The 21,194-nt window shown below is 42.5% G+C and overlaps 1 protein-coding gene across 5 annotated transcripts in view; it reads right to left on the minus strand.

Moving 5' to 3' along the window:
* The window catches only part of ZNF423 (zinc finger protein 423), a 281,345-nt gene that overhangs the window by 159,421 nt on the left and 100,730 nt on the right, over positions 1-21,194 (minus strand). The window lies entirely within an intron of this gene.

Here is a 21,194-nt window from a genome sequence, read left to right on the forward strand (position 1 = left end):
ATTAATGTGGTTTTTATATCATGTGGTGCAACAATTCTCAACTGTATTCTCTGCTGCTTAGTGCGAATCCTGCAAACACTCTCTCCTAATCTTCTCTGGTGGGTGTATAGCAGGAGCCTCTAACTCTGTCATATAAAGTTGTTAGTGTTTTATCACTTAACCAGATTCTCAAAGCTTTAAAAATTGGCAAGATTAATTACAGCCCGCAAAGAAAAGGCATGTGCTGAATTTTAATTCTCAGTGCTCTCCTCTTCCCACCGCCCCCAAGCCCCAATATTAGTAACAACAAGCAAAAAAGATGCTCTAGCTGAATATCCCAAAGCACACACGTACCCCAGGACATGAGAGGTCTTGCTGAACTAATGAGAGGCACTTGGTTGGGCAGATGAGCCTGACATTGTGCTGACCTAGCTGAGAGCAGATACAGTACATCTGACCTTCAGGTCTCTCCAATATTTTTTATCTTGGGCTGTGGCCAGTGTGTGCCAGCACATACATCTTTGCCAACCCCCCCAGGTTTTTATCTGCATTTGTGCACAGGGAGACTGAGCTCTCTGACAGCTCCAGAAACTCCCCAGTGTGGGGGGCCGAGCACCACAGGGCTGTGCAGGTGGCAGCTCCACACAGGGGCAGCTGGCTCTCCACTGGCCATGGCAGGAGGGGGGGCTGGCAGGAGAGATGCTCACTCCCTCCAGGACACCCTCAGTGGCCTTTGTGAAGGATAAGCTTGCAGCCACATCCTCCCGCCTCCAGGACACCCCCTTAGCCACAGTGGACACCAAGATGTGCCTAAAGCCAGTCCATGCAGCACTGCAGACAACCCTTGCTTGGGCTCTCTGGAGAGGCCACAGAGCTGAAAATTCCCTTCTAAGCCCCTGCTGCCCTCTCAGCAGGGAAAGCATCCATTATGCACACTAGCCATGGTGGCCAGGCTTTGGTGACCAGCTGAAACTGCCTCTTCTTCACACAGGTTCCCCAACAGAGGTGATACAGCCCCAGGTGCTACACCTGCACTATTTCACTTGCCTCCACAAGAACTCATGCTCTTCATACAGCCTGTCAGTATGATGGGAACACTTGGGAAGTCATTCAGAAAGTGAAACAGAACCACAAACTCTGCCAGCAGAAGAGATCCTCACACACTGGCTGACCCCAAAAGCCCAGGAGCTGCTCTCAGCCAGGTAGGAGGGAGATGCCACCCTGACGGTTTGGGATGCATTTGGGTTTTAAGCCATTAAGGAAGGACCAGCAAACAGAGGGATGAATTGTTTCTAAAATCACATCAGCACCAAAAGGATTAAGGACAACCAATGCTGAGAACATGAAGCAAAGCTGAAAATAAAATTTATTAAAGACAGAACCTGGTTACCACAAGCACTGCAATTCAGACACACATGGCTAGAGCTCTGCTACCACTATCCAGCCAGAGCACATTTCATACCATCTTCTGCTCTGCACAGACTAACATAAATCAACTGGTGTAAAACACTCTGCAGCTTTCCATGGAGCACTCATAACATGACGTGCCCTTCCAATTGCAATGGAAATATCAAAAATCAGAGCCTGTGTTGGTGTGTGCCTCCCTCCTAGCAGTTAACTGATCTGCACATTTTCAGATTCTTTTACTGCTAAATTATACATACCTTTCTACTACAAAATTCCCATTAAGGGCAAGATATAATATTCATCTTACCAAATCAGATATACTACTTGCACAGCAGTAATGAATTTAAGGATTTAGCTATAAAAAGTATCACTCACTAAGCACTCCATATTGTAAGTCATCATCTATACTATGTTTATTCAATAAAATGCCACTAGCTGAACCTCATGCTTTATAGACTCTTCCTTAAATAAAAATGTCTTGTAATGAAAAAAATCCCACAATTCTGGTTCTCTTATATTACTACTTCACTAAATACTAAGTCACTTTTAGACCTATGATAGCTTTGCTTTATTTCACACATAATTTAATGTATATATTCAAATTATCACTTACATTTTGTCATATTTACTTGGCACACCTTTATACAGTGTCTCATTCCAGACTACAATCACAAACATTTTAGCTCATTCAATCTTTTTAAAGCCTATGTCCTGCAGACTTGATAGTTAATAAATCAGAATGTCAACTCTCCAGTTTTATGACAGAAACCTATAAAAAGAGTCCAAGCACATAAATGTAACCTAAAGAATTGGCACCTGCATCCACGCTGCCTGCTGACAAAGGCCTCGGGGAAGCACTTCTGAACTGACTCTGCCACAACCTGAAGAAGCAAGGTTTTAGGCAACTTTGGGCAGCTTTAAGGGACCTTCATTAATATTTTTAGCAGAAATTCTGTCTTTTGAGAGTTAACCTAAAGACCAGCTGATCTGCTGAGTACACTGTGACAAATTCATCCTTGGTTTTACTCCAATACTTCGTGACTACACCAGGGATAAAGCTGCTCGACCGAGTCCAACAATAACAAATAATTTAGCACACTGCTTCAGGAAAAGTAAATTGTACAATGTGAGATAAGAAAATAGATTCCCCACTGCAAAGCAAAATTCCAGAAACATTTTTTAATTCCCTGTTGAATGGGAAATCTGATCCTCTAGGCAACTTCTCAAAAGCGTCGTTGCTTGACAGAGCTGTATGTCAAATAACACAAGAGTGAAGCTTGCAGAAATTATTTAGCAAATGCAACACTGCTTTACAATGGGATTTTTTTCTGGTTTTGGCAAGTTGAAGGAATTGTACATGTCTGCCACACCTCGGTGTGTGTCCTTCAAACAAAATGGTCCTCAGATTCCTCTGCTGGGAGCTGCACACTGTGTGCTCGCCTTGCTATTACCAAACAGTGCTGAGAAAAATCTCTGGTGTTTCTTGGGTTTCTGACCTTTGTCTCTGCTCTTCTGAGCACAGGCTGCCAGCAGGGTGTGTGGGGTGCGGGCCGCCCTGGGGAGACGCTCGCTCCTTGCCCAGGGGAGCCCAGCAGCCAGGGCAGTGATGGGAATGGGTGGTCCAGCCAGCAAGGAAAAGCTTCAAACGCAGCCCAGCTGCTCCCACAATGAGCTCAGTTTCCCTGATGAGGACAGCAGGCCACGAGCATTCCTCGGGAACTGGTTTCTGCAGAGCTTTGCTGCAGCAGTTCACAAATTTAACCTGCAGTTTTCCTGTTGGCAGGAACTGCAGGAGCACCTTGCCTGTGGGTGCAAGCCCACTGCCACAGGGGTTTGGGTACCACAGGAGGCCAAGGCGCTGCTGGCACCACGGGCAGGGGTGGCTTTGGAGCTGGGGCTGGCTCTGAGGGGACATGTCTGTGCCCCACCAAGCAAAGGGGCTTCTTGGTTGCCAGAGCCACCAGGTCTTTGAAGTCTCCAAAAATCTGTAGCCTTGTGGCATCAAGCACAGATAGATACATTTACTGCCACAGCTAATTTTTAAGATTCCATTTTTAAGCCTTGGATTTTAGTGACCCTAATTCAAAGTACAGTAAGTAGTTTCTATCTAGATTGCTTAAAACTTTTGCAATAACCACAGTTATCAACCTGGAGAATTTATGCACCAAACACCACTGCAAGGACAGCACAGCGCCACAGGCACACAGCTCACGCTGACGTGGTGTGCTCAGCACAAGGCTGTAGGCAAATGCCAGCAGAAGGGAACTGCAGGCAGCACCAGGGTAAATGATCAGGATAAATGATCACTGATCAGTTCCAAAGCAGGGTAACACTTCAGTGTTATGAGTAATTTTTAAGTGACCCTGCCATATCTAATGCTGGTTCTAACAATCTTCTTTTATGAGTAAGAGAAGATACCATTTGAGAGGTCAGTCTTAAAAGTATACCTCACTACTCAAAATGTCAGGAAACGGGGTAGGGGGGCTTTTTTGTTTTTCTTTTTTACCACCCCCCCCCACTCCCCTTTTTCCCCTGTAGCATAGTGGAAGGTCTGCAGGGCTTTACACAAGAAGAATATTTTACCCTATGACCTAAACAATCTGGCCAACAGTCAGGAATATGTTATTCTAATTGCCACTAAAGTTAATGTTGTTAATGACCCTTGGTTTTTCTATACAAGCCAGTTTATGCTCTAGAAAGTTACTATTTCAAAGGAGACATAAGCAAGAACTGGGAGTGTTCCTGCCTGACCTGGTGGTCCAAGGAATGTGGCAAACTTGGCAAAGCTGAAAAAGTGAATTCCCAAAGGCCCAGTTTGAAAGTTGCAGTCAGTAGAAATGCCTTCTGAGCTGTGTTCAAAACAGCTCTGTTACAGGAACAACGTGCTCCTAAAGCCAAATATTTGAAAACAGATTACATGTACCATGTTCAGCTCAAGTCAAGAGCAGATTTCCCTTGCTTCAGTCAGCCTGGGACAGACAGCCCTGCCGCCAGGCTGGGACTGTGCCTGGAGCTCAGCATGGCACAGCCTCAGCCCAGGACCACAGGGACAGCCCAGCCACGAGAAGCACAGCAAAATGCTTTGGGGCTTTGGTTAGTGAGGCAGGACTGAAGGCAGAGCAAGGCCAGAGCCAGACTGAAAAGATCCTGATGCCTACCTACAATTTCCACTGAAATACTTGGAAATGGGTAACACCTTGCAACACATGGGCCAGAAAAATTGAAAAGAAACCAACCCCGACTTATTTTTTCATCTGTGGAATCAATTATGGACAGTTTAAATTTTTTATTCTGTCAACACAATACAGGGTAGGCAAGCCTTTCTGTCTTTGTGCCAGTAAATTTTCTGGGGCTTTTCTTTATTTTTTTTTTTTAAGCCTGTGGATTTTTGAAGCTGGGATTTATTTAAAATCTAGGGCTGCTCTTAGGAACATGCTATTTAGTGCAAGGTCATGCCTGGTTTTAAATATGTCCAATTATGGGACTTCCATGAAGAAGCAGGCAACCACTGAAGCAGTGCTAGATGCACTTTCTATCCCAGAAACTTTGCCACACAGAGCTAAGGCTGCAAAGTGACACTCTAAAGCACCTCATAAAAATCTACACCACATGGACATGCACTGCCCAGGTCTGGCTGCTGGAAGGAAAAATGTAAAATGAAGAGCAGAAAAGAGGCATCTCTTTGCTCCTCACCTTGGTCCAAACCAAAACAAAGGACTGTGGTTATTTCTAGAAGTTTTCCTGAGATGCAGGACAAGTGACAAAAGTACTGAATAAACAAAAGCTAATTGCTGGAGGAGTGATGGGTGCTGGCAAACAACTGACACCTCCTGGGGCTTGGCAGAGCCCTGCAGTGCCCACCCAGGGGCGCAGCCTTCCTGCCCTGCGGCCACAGGGCTACCCCAGCAAGACAAAAGGAAAGGAAATTTCATCCATAATTAGGAAGTGAGAACAAAAGAGACAAATGACTTAAAGGAAAAGCCTAATCTAAACGTTTGTTAGTGAATGTTTTGCTCAGTGTCAAATGCCAAATCAGTGTGGGGGAGGTTTCTACTTTTATGTGGTTTGTTACATTTTAGTATTGTCTTTAGCTCTGTAACATAGAGTCCAAAAGCCTCTGTACTTGTGATCAAATAATGAAAAAATGCCAAAAAGTCACTAGCGTTTCAGTAATTAAATCACAAACAAACTGAAATCTTCATCGTAGGATGAAGTCTTGTCTTTGCTGGGTACTCCCACTCTGTGACTCCTCAACATTTCAAACAATGTCCTTTTTAAACACTTGTATTTTGAACACAGATATGTGTGTGTGCTAGCTCTCAAAGGGCCAGGGCCCTCCTGTGAACTGCTGTAACCTCTGCAACCATACCCACACAAAGCTGCCAAAAATCTGCTCTGGCCAAGCAAACCAGGTCAGAAAATGTGGACTGCACCCCAGCCCCAGGACCAGGAATCAAAGGCAGCTCATTCCACACATCAAACCATCACTATGCGCATCAAAGGCAAGCAGGTTTGGTCCTCCATCATGCAGTGCAGCATACCACTTTCACAGGGTGTAAAACCACATGTGGTAAAGAAAAAAGGTGCCTAGCTGATAAACAAAGAGGCAGAAAGGAATAATGCATGGAACACCACAGTACATTCATGCAATGGTAAATCACAGGGGACAACTACACGACAGGGCAAGCGAGCAAAGTGCAGGCACACAATCCTGCTGACACTCAGCTGCCCTGCAATGCTCCTCTCAGGCTGAAGAGATCCACACATCAGATCTTGCCTTCCCTCAACAAGAGGAAAAAACAATCATAATACCAAAAAAATTATTTGGTCCAGCATGTAGTTAATGGTGTTGGCCTCCTAAGACTTACAGCTTAATAAAATTGATCTCTCTGCAGTACTGTAATGAAGAACAGTAGGATAAGGCTACCCTCGAACCATGAAAATTGCATATTGTTACCTCCCCGTGCCCTCCTAGGGCTGTGGCCGCTGCAGCCCCTGTGAGCTGTCATTTGTCTGCCTCTGACAGCAGCTCCCACCAACAGGCAGCAACAGTGGCTGCAAGAGCTTCTTTTGGAAAGGCAAGGGAAGAGGGAGAGTGTTCAGTGCTGGGTGTCTCTGCATAATAACCCATGGGATAAAGCACAGATTACACCAGTAATACTGTTTTATGTGAAGGGTGTTAAGAATAAAATACACAAAAGTCAGAGATTTTAGGAAGCACACATGATAACATTTCACATCAGAGCCTTATTACACTACATTTGTATTAAATCATAATAATTTCTAAGTAAATGGAAAGTTCTCAGCATTCTTCAATTTGGCAAAGAAAAACTAATTTAGCAGTGTACAACATCTCCTTCTATATCTGCTGGTACCCACACTCTTGGAGGAAGGGGTTCCAAGCACCTCTGGAATAACTGGTGCCAGCAGCAGCACTGCACCTGCTCCTGCTGGCCCTGCACCACTCACAGAACTGGAGCTGACAGCCCTGCACATCCCACAGCTGCCTCTCAGCAGCCTTCTTTTAGCTTACTTACACCAACACTTCTCAGGGAAAATGTCCATCTTCCTGCAGACAGGATGCAATTTCCTCAAATTAGCAGCAGTTTAAGAAAACCTGAAGCGTCTACCTGGAGTTTAAAGGCATGGAAAGTGGCAGGAACGTGCAGCAGAGGACTGGCAGCTCATTGCACTTTCCTTTGCTGTAGCAGTCACAGGTATCACACACATAAACCTCTTGCCCTACAGTGCCTTGCTTCCACCTGAGCCCACCTACATCTCTACATTGTTATCTCTGCTGCAGAGAGACACCACAATCTGGTTAGAGATATGTATGCATGCTATAATTGCCCTGTTTGTCCAGTGAAAGCAGGACTCTGCCATCTTTGCCTCCATGCAAATCCAGCCTTTCTGCAGGGCTGTGTGGAGCATCTCCCAGAAGAATGTTTATTTATCCAGCCAGTCCTGGCTCCAGCCCTCTAGAACAGTGTAACCATGTACACCCAGCATCTGAAACCAACTGGCTTTGCTCAGTCAATGATTCTTACACATCACACTCACACACACAAACTCACCCTACTACCCTGCTTTTCTTGGATCAAGACTTCCATTATATCCTTTAGTCAACATACTAGAGAAACCTTTTAATAAATGCTGTTAATTTTTTTATTGATCAAACTGTGAGCCATTTCATTTTCCACTATAGCAGAAATCTCCTATAGGAGCATTCAGATTGAGTTTCTTTATTCTGTCTCTAGAAGCATGTCACTTTTCATTATTGCTTAAAAATGAAAAAGCAGTTTCTCTGTTCTTTATGGCTTTTTTAAGTTTACTTACTGAAGGGTTATTAAACTTGGAAAATATACAGACAGGCGTAATGTGATGAATAAATTCCTCACTGTCTCTAACCAACTTTAACACTAGCTTTTTTTATAATTTTTTAGGTTTATTTTCACTGAAAGACTGCCTGTAATTATTACTCATGTTCTCCCCAAACACTTATGTTACTAAAGTGTGAAATGTCTTCTAACACAAAGACAGTTCTCTGGGAAGTAATTACGAAAATGCATTCAGGGGCAATAATTTTATATTAACTGTCAGCAGCATACATCTTCTGAAAAGGCACTTGTTATGAAGGAATTATTTGTGTGGAATTTGAAGGCACTGAAGGCAAAGGAAAATTGCAGAAACACATTAAACTGAAACTCCAGCTCCCTCATCAAGGGTCAGTTTATGTTTAAATCATTACTTTGAAGGCAACCCCACACCTTCCAGAGAGTCTATTAGAAAGACAATTTCAATTTATGCACAAATTGGACACAGTCTCCAGTTTTGGAGTGAAACAATTTACACCCCCTTTTTAAGGAAATTTCTGAGCAGCTAATCGAAAGAGATGTGTCTGAAAATTATGGACTTCTATTAACCTTTCACTGATGACACTAAAAATACCTGCTACTGATTTATGGGCAGTAACAAAAATAGTGGCCTCAAAACTGACCAAGCACGTTAAAAAGATATCTGTGTCTGTAATGGCTGCAAGAAAAGATTTAATGAGTATTTCACGATAACTTTTAGCCTACAGGCCAATCCTTCAGTCCTTAGGAAGGTGAAATAACTCAGTGAAAGGTTTTTAAAAAGTGAAACCCAGCAACAGTGATTAAGCATCACATCATTTTAAAAGTGTTTTTTTAAAAAAATCAAATAAGGAAATAATATAAAGACCACCAAACAGTAAAATATCCTCTTAATCATAGCTGCAGGTAATGTTTCAGCCTTTCTAGTGCTTTTACTAAAATGATTTAGATGTTTCTATGCTATGTGACAAATGCACTTACACGCCGAAAAGCGGACAAAGAGCTGAGTTATTATTATTTATTTGCATGCAAGCAGCAGTGGGATTGTACTTTATAGTGTTAACAGCTCATAGTGTTTATCAGCTCTTCAGTGTTTGGCAGCCAGTTTAACAGGATAAATATGGGATGTAAACACTTTCCCAACACAAAAAGCATTGTAAGTGAATCTTAGGGAAGGCAAGGAAAGGCAGAGAGTGGAGCAGCGCAGAGGGTGCCAAAGTGTTGGGCTGGAGCAGCGCCCAGGCGTGGGACACTGCCCAGCCACTGCCCATGGCCACCCTCGGGGTGCCCTCCCCTGGCCAGGGACACTGTCCCCCCACAGGGCTGTGAGGAGAGCAGCACCTCCTTTTATCCTGGGGCCTCCTCCTTGGAAAGGACAGGCTCACAGCCCTGGAGATCTGCTTTGTGCATCCCTGTGGCGTCCAAATCACAAAACGTGCTTGCACCCAAACTGCTCGCCAGCCATCTGCACAAGACTCTATCCACTTACTCAAGATGTGTGATTGCCAAGGAACACATTATCTGCCTCTGAAAAAGGATGCTGCTGTCCACTTCAGAATTCCAAAGGTGCATCTGAACGGGAGTAGCTGCCACCTTCAGTTCAATAATGAGGTTCAAAGCAAACCAGATCTAAAATCCATTTTAGATGCATGCATTTTAGATATAAAGTTCATTCATATGCACAAAGAAATTAGAATGCAGCAAGTATTAACTTCAAAGAGAAGCGCACTTCGTCATAAAAAAGTGCTTTTTTCTTTCACGTACAACTGCTAAATAATATTGACCCGTACTCTAATAAATACATGTGACTTTTCAGAAGAAAAACGGCGCATGAATATTGTAATAAAACTCAACTTATTGTTTTTCATATCTTTGTTGAAGAGAAGTGTTCTGTTTCCAGCAGTTCTATGGAATTCCACTCACAGCTAACATGGGACTTCTTAATCACATTTTAATCCATGGGCATGACAAACCCTTTCCTTTCTTTGAGGAAATGGTGTGAGAGATTTTCTTTTTTTTCTTTTTTCTTTTTGTGGCTTTTTGGTTATTTGGCGCATTTTTACTTCAAGGTAAAGCCAGATATCTGCAAAACTTAAATCTATAGCTCCCTGAACAGACAGAATATTCAGAAGGCTTAATAAAATTCACATGTGGCTTGTTATTGCAGCTGCATATCAAATGCAAAAATAAGGTATTGACTGGTTCTGCTCAAAATAGCAGCTGCTGGAACTCTTTATTAAAATAAACCTGTTGATTTTCAAAGAGAGAAAAATTACAGATGATGTAATTTACCATAAGCAATAAACACCACTGCATATTTTGATGTCCCTTTGCCTAATTCAACATGCAGATTCCTTTATTGTTCCTCCATAGGGTCCAGGACTTTGAATTGGCCTTTCTGCAGGAAGTTCTGGTCTTACAGAACTCGTGTCTTCAGTGTACAGCCCTCAATGTATGCACACAGGAGAAAGATTTAAGCAGAGCAAGGACTCCATACAAAAATATCCTCTTAGGCCCTGAATATATTTCCTTTCAAAATACACTTCTCCCGTGTTTGAAATATAGATTTGTTTAAAAGTTTTGTTGAAAAGGAATGTCTTTTACAAAACAAACTGGTGGGATCCTACAGGTAGCATTTATATTCCTCCTTTTATACCCATAAAAACCCCAAACATTAAGACTGAGAGAGTAAGAGAGCCCTCTGCAAGCTGTCAGGAACCAAGGGGTGGATCAATACAGAGGGAAAAAGTGGAACAAGAGCAAAAAAACATATTGGGGTAGGAAGAAAAATACACAGAGACAAATTAGAGAAAGCAATAATTATTTCACTGACCTTCTCATGGGTCTTGGTTTGCTCAGAACCTGCCTGGATCATTTTCCATTGGGAATGACAAATGTGTGGCTGAAGAAGCACAGAAGGGACCCACTTCTGTGAGAACTGTGCCTGGAAGTCTTCAAAACTGTGATTAAAGACTTGAGAGGCTTCAGTGGGGCCGGGCTGGTGGAGTTAGCTTGTCAGGTAAAATTCCTGGTTTTATCCAGGGTACAGAGGGTTGAACCTGGACCACACTGAGTTGTGGGGTTTATGGCCTGATCAAATACTCCACACATCACCTCTAGAGGAAAAAAACCCTCACTGATTTTCTCTCTACAAATCTGGCTTGCTCTGGGGAAAAAAAGGTGTTTCAAATGCACCTGAGGAAAAAGACACATTTTCCCAAACACATGCTTAAGCCTCTCTCTAACCAGTTACTGCTGGCAGAGGCTCATGCCACTGCTCAAGGGGAGCCTTCCAAGCAGGGCACTGCCAGCACAGAGAGCAGAAACTGGGAAAACAGCACCTTTACACTGCTCCAGCCATGGCTGGGAGGGACATCTGTAGGTAGTCCAAGTGATTTAGGGGGATAATACTCACAAGTGGCAACAGGCTGTAGTAAAAACCCATGAAATTGGAAATTAATGAGAGTTAGGCACCTACGTGTCCACATGGCTTCAGAAGAGCAGGGTTTGCAAGCTTTCAGAAACTCCCCTCAGGTCTCCTTGTGCATCTCTGCACAACCAAGCACCAGGCTGGGCAGCATGTCCTGGTGCAGGGGCTCAAACCACAGCAAAAGAATTCAGTTAATGAACGTGAAAAAAAGCAACTGTTAGCAGATTCTCAACCACAAAAGAGATAAGAAAATCATACTGTGCAGCACAGGAAAGGGTTTTTAACAGGTGGCCAAGTTATTATAGAACTATTGGATTTTACAGAGACTTCCCTGCCATGTGCCCCTGGGCAGCTCCTGCTGCACAAACACACTGAACCTGCCCAGCTGATACACCCAGGGGATCACCACAAGCCAACAAGGGATGACTCAGGAAGTTTCCTGCCCCTTCCTGCTCCTTCTCTCCTCCCTGGGCTTAAAACTAGTGATTTTGGGCCATGGGCTCAGTTAAATTTCAGTTTGTGTTTAAAACAAGCCCACACACAAAAAATTAATGTACCTCAGATTTCCTTTCTAATTTCTTTCCTTAATACTGAACTCTGAAGTCCTACACGTTTCACTTGACAAAGCCATTAATTCAGTAATTTCACATAATTAAATCGAGCAAAGCAGAGTATTTAAATTGCAGCTAAGTGAAATATACTTCTGTGCAGCTCATGCTGTTAGGATTGTGCTGCATGCTATTCTGCTGCTGCTCATTTATTAATTTAGGATCGGCTGAAACGTGACACTGTGTAATAAGGAATTCACCGATTTCAACAGCATTAGATTAAAAAAAAAAAAAATTAAAAGTCACAGAGGACAATGTATCAAGCACCAAATGAAAAAAGTTAATCCCTTTGAAAGAGCCCTCAGCAGAGCACTTCTGCACCCAACTGAAACTGGCACCCAGGTTTGCACTTTCCCTGTGATGAATAATTTCTGGATAGAAATCCCCTTTTTTATCCCTGGAAGAAGCAGTGAGCTGCACTCATCCTCCAATGCGGTGAGACTTTTAGCAGTGATAACAACTTTTCCCCTAATAACTTCCTGCATTTTTTTCCTAGCCCTATGTGGTAAAGAATGTGTGAAAAGACATTTAAAAGACTTAGGCTAAAATGACTTTAAAGTTGGGTGTCCCTCAGCGCTCCTCTCATTCAGCAGGTCCCAAGTGTCAGACAGCAGTCTGTACACAGCACCAGCAGCTGGAAGAGCCCTTGGATCTATCATGACAATGATGGATGGCAAAAAAGAATAAGGACAGATAAAACCTGAAGTTCATAATTTTTGCTCACAAATGAGTAATAAAGGTGAAGAAATTAAGACGGTCAATAATCCAAATAGTGGAAATACTTTCAGTAATTAACAAAGTCTCTCCAGAATATAGTGGTGTTGTTTTGATTTTTTTTTTTCCATCAGTGCTTTCTGCTTCTCAAATTTCTCATGAATTACCTTAATTGGGTGCTTCCAGGTAGGGTGGAAGTTCCTCCACTTCTTGCTGGCCTCGAAGGACACCTATGAGAGGGGCAGCTCTGGCCTGCTCATGACAGCCCTCACCAGATCCTGCTCATAATGAGCCGCTCCCACTAATGAACAAGGGGGGGGCTAGGGGGAGATATTGTTGCTGCTGTAATTAAGCTTGTGAAGAGTTTATTTGGAGAGAAATTAGATTTATTTACATGCTGCTTTGTTGCTGATGAAGCACCAGCTATCTGGGAGAACTTCTAATTAACCCTAATTTAGTTGATGTGCTCTTTAGCAGCCCCATTCCCTGTGTACTTTGCCAAGGTAAAAAGTAGTAACCATAACAAAGTTATCCTTTTTTTAAAAGGCACTTTTTTTGGATGAACCTACTCCCAACTTTTTTCCTTACATAATGGAATTTGTGTTTTGGTTGCTGACTGGCAGGAAAATGCACAGTTGACAACTTCATGTTACTCCATAGCTTTTTCAGCAGCCTGTGGTGGGTGCAGAAAAAGGGGTGAGGGGTTTGCTTTGGACCCTTGCACTGCTCTTACAGCCACCACAGCCAGGAGTCTGTTTTTAACTCTTCCGCTCCCTACATCCTTGGCCAGGTATGCTGTATGGCTGCACAGTTCATTAACCAGATATGGTTTTAAATTATTTCATTACAGAATCAAGCTAAAAATCACTTAACTCTAAGGATGTCTTTTATTTCATAGTTCAGTCAGCTCTGCTGCTCTTCCAGTGCCCATGGTGTAGCTTCTCTGTGTTGTTTGCAATTCAGAAAAACATGTAAAATACAACTGGCTTACAACCTCTTTTAATTAAAAAACCCTAAAATGTCTCCAATTTTTAAAAACCATTTTGGAGGAAGAACAACACCAATTCTCACTAAATTTCACACACACAACACCATGAACACTAAGCACCACTTTTTGGAATTAAGGGCAAAAAATGAAAGGTAATTTAATTTTGTTATACAGAAGCATCTATGCTTTTTCATGACAACACAAACCCTGAGATTCAAAGAGCATTTGCAGAAGGGATATCCCTCATGTCTTCATCACCACAGCTGTTTGCACATACAGTATAGAAAACAAAACAACAAAAAAATTTTTTTGAAGTGGATTTTGCAAACATCTTGTCTGGAAATTGTTTTACCCATCTGAGTAGTACAAACTTGTGCAAGATTTCTACCTGAAATTCACCTTAATCAGAAAATGTACATTTTTGCTGCACAACCTTTCATAAGATTGTAGACCAAATGCTGCTCTCAGTTATACTTTGCTAGCCCTGTTGATTTTCTTTATGCTTCTTGGACGTTACTGTGGAAATTTGGCAATAAATGTATTTTGTTTAATATGAACAAGGAAGAGAAGCCAAATGCTTTTTACACAGAACATTTCTCATTCATTTAGCAGAATAAATGGTCTTCTGGACTTCTGTGCTAATTGCAGAGAGTCTAATATAACCTGCTATCAAGGTTTAAGCCCACTTTTCCTCAGTTTTAATAATGGACACACATTCTGTAGAAAGTAACAACAGTATCGGGAACCGACCATTTCTCAGCAAATATTTGATTAAATAAACCATGAAAAGTGGAAATCTTCCCTTTTGTCACTGAAAGAAGGAGGAGAGACTATAATTATCTTTCCTTACTATGGTCAAAATTATGTAGAGGAAGACTTCAATTCAAAACATTGCCTTATAGACTTTTAAGCAAGCTTCATAGTCAGGAAAAGGCACTGATATTTTTGTTGCTACAATTGCATCTTCTTGATGTGTCAGCAGGAATGGCCTGACATAGCCCTTCTTGGGGGAATGCTATTCAAGTCCAAGTTACACATTTCTTTTAACAAAAACCATAAGAGAAATCAAGATGGAACTAATCAGTCTGTCAAAATGATACATTTACAAACCACAAAAACATCTTATTTGAATAAGAAAGAAATAGTTCTCTGATTTGCTTTCTGTGAATGGAAACAACCACTATCTCCATTTGTATTTACTCATCTGACAAAATCAGGGCACAGGAATTTAGTTCTAAGTCACCTATAGCCCCTATCCAAGCTAAATAATACCAATAAGCACAAGTCTACACCATGCCCAGCTCCAGGGGTCCAAAAAGCCTTTCAGGGGAAAACCATCACTCTTCCTCTCAAGGAGGACACAAAGGATTAAAATAAAATATTCACAGAGCAACAAATCTAAATTTCAAACCCTTCTCAGAGGACTTTTTCTACCAAGGTGCTTCAGCTGGCCCCAGCTCACTGTGCACACAGAGGGACAGGACCAGCAAGCTCCTTCCTACGCTCTCAAACTGAAAATTCTCTCTGTCTTTGGTTCAAGCAACACTCAGAACCTTAAAACACATACACACATTACATGGAGATATCACCATGTCAGTGGTTTTCTTCATCCAAGCAAAACCTTCCAACTATTAGGGAAGAAATTTGCCTACAGGGTCCCTCCATTTTATGCTGGCAAATAACTTCCTTCAGAAACGCTGCAGCTTGCAGTACCAAGGTGCTTGGAGGGGAAACTGGGATGATGTGACACATGCAATCCCATCATTCTACACAAGAAAAAAAGCACTGTTAAACATCTGAGTTCTCCTTTTGGAGCTTTGATTAGTTTACTAAAAAAATGTAACAGTGGGCTCACTAACTAAAACACTCAAGTTTAAGTAAAAAGCATGTTTTCTTTAGTCATAATGATGCAATAATATTTCACAGCTCATAAAAGCACCTTTTGTGTTTGAAACACATCAGCAACACTTGCATATCAATTTATTTGCAAAACATAAACTTCCCCTGCTGCAGGAGCCTGAAACATGAGAGTGCAGAGTTTCTCCTTTTCTGAGGAGAAATAAGCCTTTACCCAAACATTACACCTACAAATTTCAACACAGCAACAAAGACAGTGAATTTTCTATATCTAGATGATTACATCACTAAAATATATTGAACAGATTCACTGCAAATGCATCAAAGCTTTCAACAAGACTGGTTATTTTCAGCTAAATTACCAGGCTGATGTTTAAATACCAGTAAGCTGAAGGAGTCCTTGTTTATTGTTGCAAACTACCAGCTTATCCTCAAGAAAAGGCCAAGCTAAACCATGTACCTCTAAATCCACTGTTCAGCAGCATTCAGAGTAAGCTCGTTCTGACTCACATGTTTACATTTTTACTGCTAATTGATTTCCCCTTCTGAAGGAGTTGCCTTGAACAGGAGGCATCCCTTCTTTCTCCCCTTAGCCCCCCTGCTCCAGCTTCATTACAACCCTGAGCTGTTGCCAAAATGAGATATTGCCTCATTTTTGGTACCATGCCCTTGAAGGCATCTTATTAGAAAAGACCATTTCTTAATTAACATTTTTGATCTTTAATCTATTACACATCCCTTTAATCCCATACGGAGGAGCTTTTGGCCCACTTCCGCGCCGTGGCGGTGGGAGGCAATAGACTTGGCAATTTGTGCTGAGGGCTCTCTCCCAGCTGGGCTCCAGCACGGCCGGCTGCAGGGCTGCCTGTGCTCTCACTGGTCAGCAGCAGACATTTGCAGTTATTATTTTATTGCCTTTTTTTTTTAATATAGACTTCAGAGAGCCACCGCGCAGTATTAAAGCCAACAGGCAGAATGGCACGCTTGTGGATGAGATCAGACTTCAGCAAGTGGCTGTCAAGCTCTTAGAATAACCAGCAAAACTCTTAAGTGGGAGATTTAGTGGATCACCAACATGTGAAGTGTTAAAGAAAAGTACAATGTTAAGTCCCTTACATCATTTTACTTGCAAATAATTACAGCAATTACAATGTGCTAACTGGCAATTAACATTACAGGCTTCACAACTCACCAGAATTTTTTAAAACACGCTGTGGCCCTATGCAAATTGTCTCTTTGGTACTTCTGATTTGGTGGCTGTATGAGCTAATGGCTACACATTAGCTCAGCAGATCTCGGAACAGAATTGCCCACGTGCCAGATAATTTAATTAGAGGCTTGATCTTGTCAGAGCTTTATGCAACACAGACTGCTTCCAAGCAAAGTGTGTGGGTTTTTCCTCTCTTTAGTGTTTTGTGACTGTCTAATAATTTCTACTAGCGAACACCAAAGCCATCCAAGGGAGAAAGGAAGCACGAGTATGGTACACACCAGCAGGCAGCACTCCAGTCTCAAGAGTGAGGAATTCAAAAATGTGTGGAGCAAGACACATTGAGCACCTCTTCCACACACACCCCAGTCTACAGCCAGGTCTCTGCACACATCTATTAAATCTTCATTGTGCTGTTACTCAGCCCCAAAGAAGACAAAGGTCACTTGTCTCCAAGTGAGAGCTATAGGGTATCTCAAATCTCATTATAAATGGTCCCATTTAAGAGTTTTCTCATTTGAATTCATACACAACAAATACAAGGTTATGAGATGACCTTGGTTTATTTTGACAGTGACATCCTAAGTCCTTGTAGTGAAACTGGAAAAAGGCTACTTTATACACTAAATGACAGAAATGCAAACATATCTCCTATTATGGACTTAATTTTTGTTTGCTACACATTTTTGTACTACAGTAACAATACTTGGACTCTTGGTCCATGCTAAGCTAAACAGCTTAAGACAATATAACCAAAAATATCAAAGCAAAGTCTACACAACTTTTACAACTCAGGTCAATGTTGAGCAAGACCCACTAGAGGTCCCTTCCAACCCAAATTATTCTAGTTTCCTGTACCAAACAAGCAAAGATTTTTTGGGCAAAGCATCATAAATTTCACACATTTCTTCATTGCAGAGCTTCATATCAATGTTCTTACTCAGCGCAGAACGCAAAGCAGTGCAGCTTGTTCATTCCATTTATTTTTCTTCTTTTACAACCTTGTTTATAAAACCCCATTCTCATGACTGCCATGGTTTGTTTTTTTCTTAAGAAGAATGATTACTGGGGATCCACCACTGTGGCATTATATTTTATTGATTTTTCTTGTTTAAGCAACAGACCAACATAATATATTCTACTATTCTTGTTCTACATTTATTCGGGCTGGGAGCTTTGAGCTACCAGTTACAACTGCAAAGTATAAACCAGTCAAACGAGAACAAGTTTCTGTGAAAACCAAAGAAATTGTTCACCAGGAGACTTTTGTTCAACTCTCCAGCTGTCTGCTTTCACAAAGGTAAAACCCACTGCAATCACTACGGCAGCATGGCTTCAGCTTCCCCCACTCCTACCAGCCAGACAAGGCAGATTTGGAAAAGCAAAGCCACTGACCTGCAGAAATGACTCAAAGCAGGATGGGCTGGCAAGTGCCCATCAGTTCCAAAGCCAGAGCCCTTTGGGGAAGGTCAACCTGCAGCATTGTGCATGCTGAATAATGCAAAGTGTGAATATGTGGCACAAGGAACACTTCCTCCCAGGCTGGGAGGCTGAAATAGCATTTGCAAGTGCGTTGAGATCCTACATTAAAATATTTACTGAAATAAGCTCTAGAAAGCACAATTTTCCTGACCATTCTGTCTGCTCAAATCTGCAGATTAGCAAATCCAGAATGCAGCAGAATTGGATTAATTAGAGATGAGAAGGATTTATCTGCTGATATAAGACCATTCCTATATTGTATTTTAAAATGCTTTGTCCAGTCTAGTTTGCAAATTACCGAAGTAAAGGAAGATGATACCAGGCTATTAGATCCCACTACCTGGAAATGTTTCCTGATATTCAGCTTTCCTAGCATTTCCTTTGCTTTACCTTAGCCCATTACTCCTAGCTGTAGCCCTGAAATTTGACAAACAACAGATATAACTTCTACTTAAAAACACAAAATATGCTTATCTAATCACAGCCCTTCACTTGGGCAGCAAGGGAGAACAAAGTGGCACCACTAAAAGAAACACAGGAATGGAAGAAGCAGTTAGGAAGGTGCTGTGCCTTCCTCTTCTCCAGAACTCACTCCAGCTCAATGGCAGATCCTTCACTGGGATTTTCATGCCTGGGAGAGACCAAGCAAGCCCAGGAGAGCCAGGAAGGTTGCTCCTGATGGGCCACCCACGAAAGGGATTGGCTTCCTTCAGTCTGTGCTAGGAAATGAAACAGTCTTACAATCTCCCAGCAGGTGAAGTACCAACAGGCACAACTTCAGATAAAAAGCACATTTATCGCAGGGAGAAAAAAGCTGGCAAGACAGGAATGCAGCCCTGGGGAGGTTGGCCCCTGCCTACCTCAGAACATCACTATGCAGCCATCCATGCTGGTGGCATGCTTGTGTCCCTGGCAGGATGTTGCTGCCAGAGGACCCTACAGGAACATCCCCAAACCCACGGCAGCCCCACACCAGCCCATACCCCAAGCTCACAAGACTTCTGTTGAGGTTATCCTAATGACCCCAGAGGTATTGCTAGACTCGACTGAAACCTTGCTGCCCATTACCAGTCCTGATGCACTGCTGGCATCCCAGTGCACACCAGTCCTTGGGGCCTTGTCCACAAGGCCAGGTGGGGCTGTGACTCTGTAGCCTGTAGCAATTAGGAGGGCTGGCTTTAGGCACTAATGACATGCTGCAATGCGCTACACTTGCTCAGCTTCCTTTAAGCAGACCAGCTTTCCTGTGTACATTTTCTTTAAGAAGCCTGGAAGATGGTGGGTGATGGGGTAGGGGAGAACCTGACAGCTCACTTTGAAATGAGCTTTTCTTTCCTCGCCTCTTGTACCATGGAAATTATTCCCCTCCTCTGTGCTATCGCTATAATTTTCCCAATTAACATTTTTAATAGTAAGTATTTTCTAGGAAACGCTGTAATACACAGGTGTGTGCTGCTAATTTAAATACTGACACCCATGCTGTGTTCACATGTGAAGATCTCTCCTTCTTGCCGGAGATCCCCTCCCCTCCGTAGGTGTTCCAAACAAGAGGGAACACCTACGGTGCCGCTCCACCGGGGAACCTCGGAGCTTGGCGGGGCGCCTGCTTCCACACCAGTGCACGTGTCAGGGCTGCTCCGCACGCACCAACAAATCCCATTTTGGTACTGCTCCTTCCCTGGAGGTGCTACAGCTGCAGGATGGCCCTGGACTTCAGGGACCCCAGGAACCACCCTGTCCCTCCAGCCAAGAGCTCCCTCCTGCAGCCCCACATGCACTGCCCGGCAGTGCTGGGAGCAGAGCCTTGCTTGCAGGAAGCTCTTGTGCCTGCAGATACAGAGCTGTGCCCTGACTCCCACAAACACAGCAATCTGGGAACGGTTTAGAATTACTTGCTTTGTTTCTATTTGTATTATCCAGCTACAAAAATCTTACATCTGTCTAGGATGTTCATCTACCATGTTATCTGAGTATCAGGTACCTACTATTACTTCATATTCCATTTGATAAAACACTATCAAAAGCACTTTCTTTAAATAAATATTTATAAATTAGTATTCATCTGTAAAATAGTAATGCTAAAAATAGATTTTATAATTAGGAAATGAGAATTATTTTTATTTTCTCTTCTAAAACAACATTTTACAATGTGACATCATAAAACCCTACACATTACCAAGGAAAAAAAAAATCTCAACTTATAATAAGTGGGGAATGCAGTAACCTGAGCTGCAAACATTCCAAGCTTTATTTCTTGTTTGCATTTTTCTGGGTTCTGGATGCTTCCAGAGCAGATGTTTAAAATTTTGAGACCCTCTGACTATATGACTGGGCTGCATCCCACAGGTCAATGCAGGGACAAGGATGCCATTTTTTAAACCAACACAAGAGACTTCTCATTATACCGAAAAGTACTCAACTAAAAAAGTTACCAAAGTCTTTAAGTTCTCTGCTAAATTCAAAGATTTATTTCTTTGTAAATCCTTACCCAGTGTAATCAGAATCTTATACTGATTTACTAATGAAATCAGCTTCTAGAAGATATCTGAGCTTGTGAAGGCATTCAGGAGAGGTAATTTTAGGGTACTTGCAAAATAACAGGTTTCTGATGCCCTCTGAATTGCAACTGACCTTTCCAGTGCCCTGCAGCAGAGATCCCAGAATTTCATGTTGTGTTTTTCTGCATTTTGCAATTAAAAGTTAAATTAAACCAAATCCAATGCATGTAGGAATAGAGAAAAGGAATTTGGTGTCTGTGGAGTCTGCCTCACCCAAACTCCCTGAATGCTCCTGGCACAGCCCATGCCCAGCTCTGGGTATGGGACCCGCAGGGGACAGGGGCCTGGCCGGCTGCTGCTCTTGGTCTTGGGCAGCAAGAGAGGCCCATGCAAAGCCCAGAGTGCTGGAGGAAAGCTGAGGTGTCAAGCAGCTGTGTAGACAAAACATGCCTACCCAAGGGGAAAGGTGAGGCAGAAAAATACATTTTCTGTTACTTATCTCAATAAACAGAAAATGGGAAAAAGTTAAGACAAGAATACTTGCAGCAGTGAGTCTCTGTTTGCTTCATGAGACCCCAGCTTTCCCAAGAAGCCAAAATTAAACCCAACCCTACAGAACAGAGGAGAACAGAAACCCTCAACACTGGGAACAGACAATGCAGCGCCAG

This window comes from Zonotrichia albicollis, chromosome 13, assembly GCF_047830755.1.
Source record: "Zonotrichia albicollis isolate bZonAlb1 chromosome 13, bZonAlb1.hap1, whole genome shotgun sequence".
In the NCBI taxonomy this organism is placed as follows: Eukaryota; Metazoa; Chordata; class Aves; order Passeriformes; family Passerellidae; genus Zonotrichia; species Zonotrichia albicollis.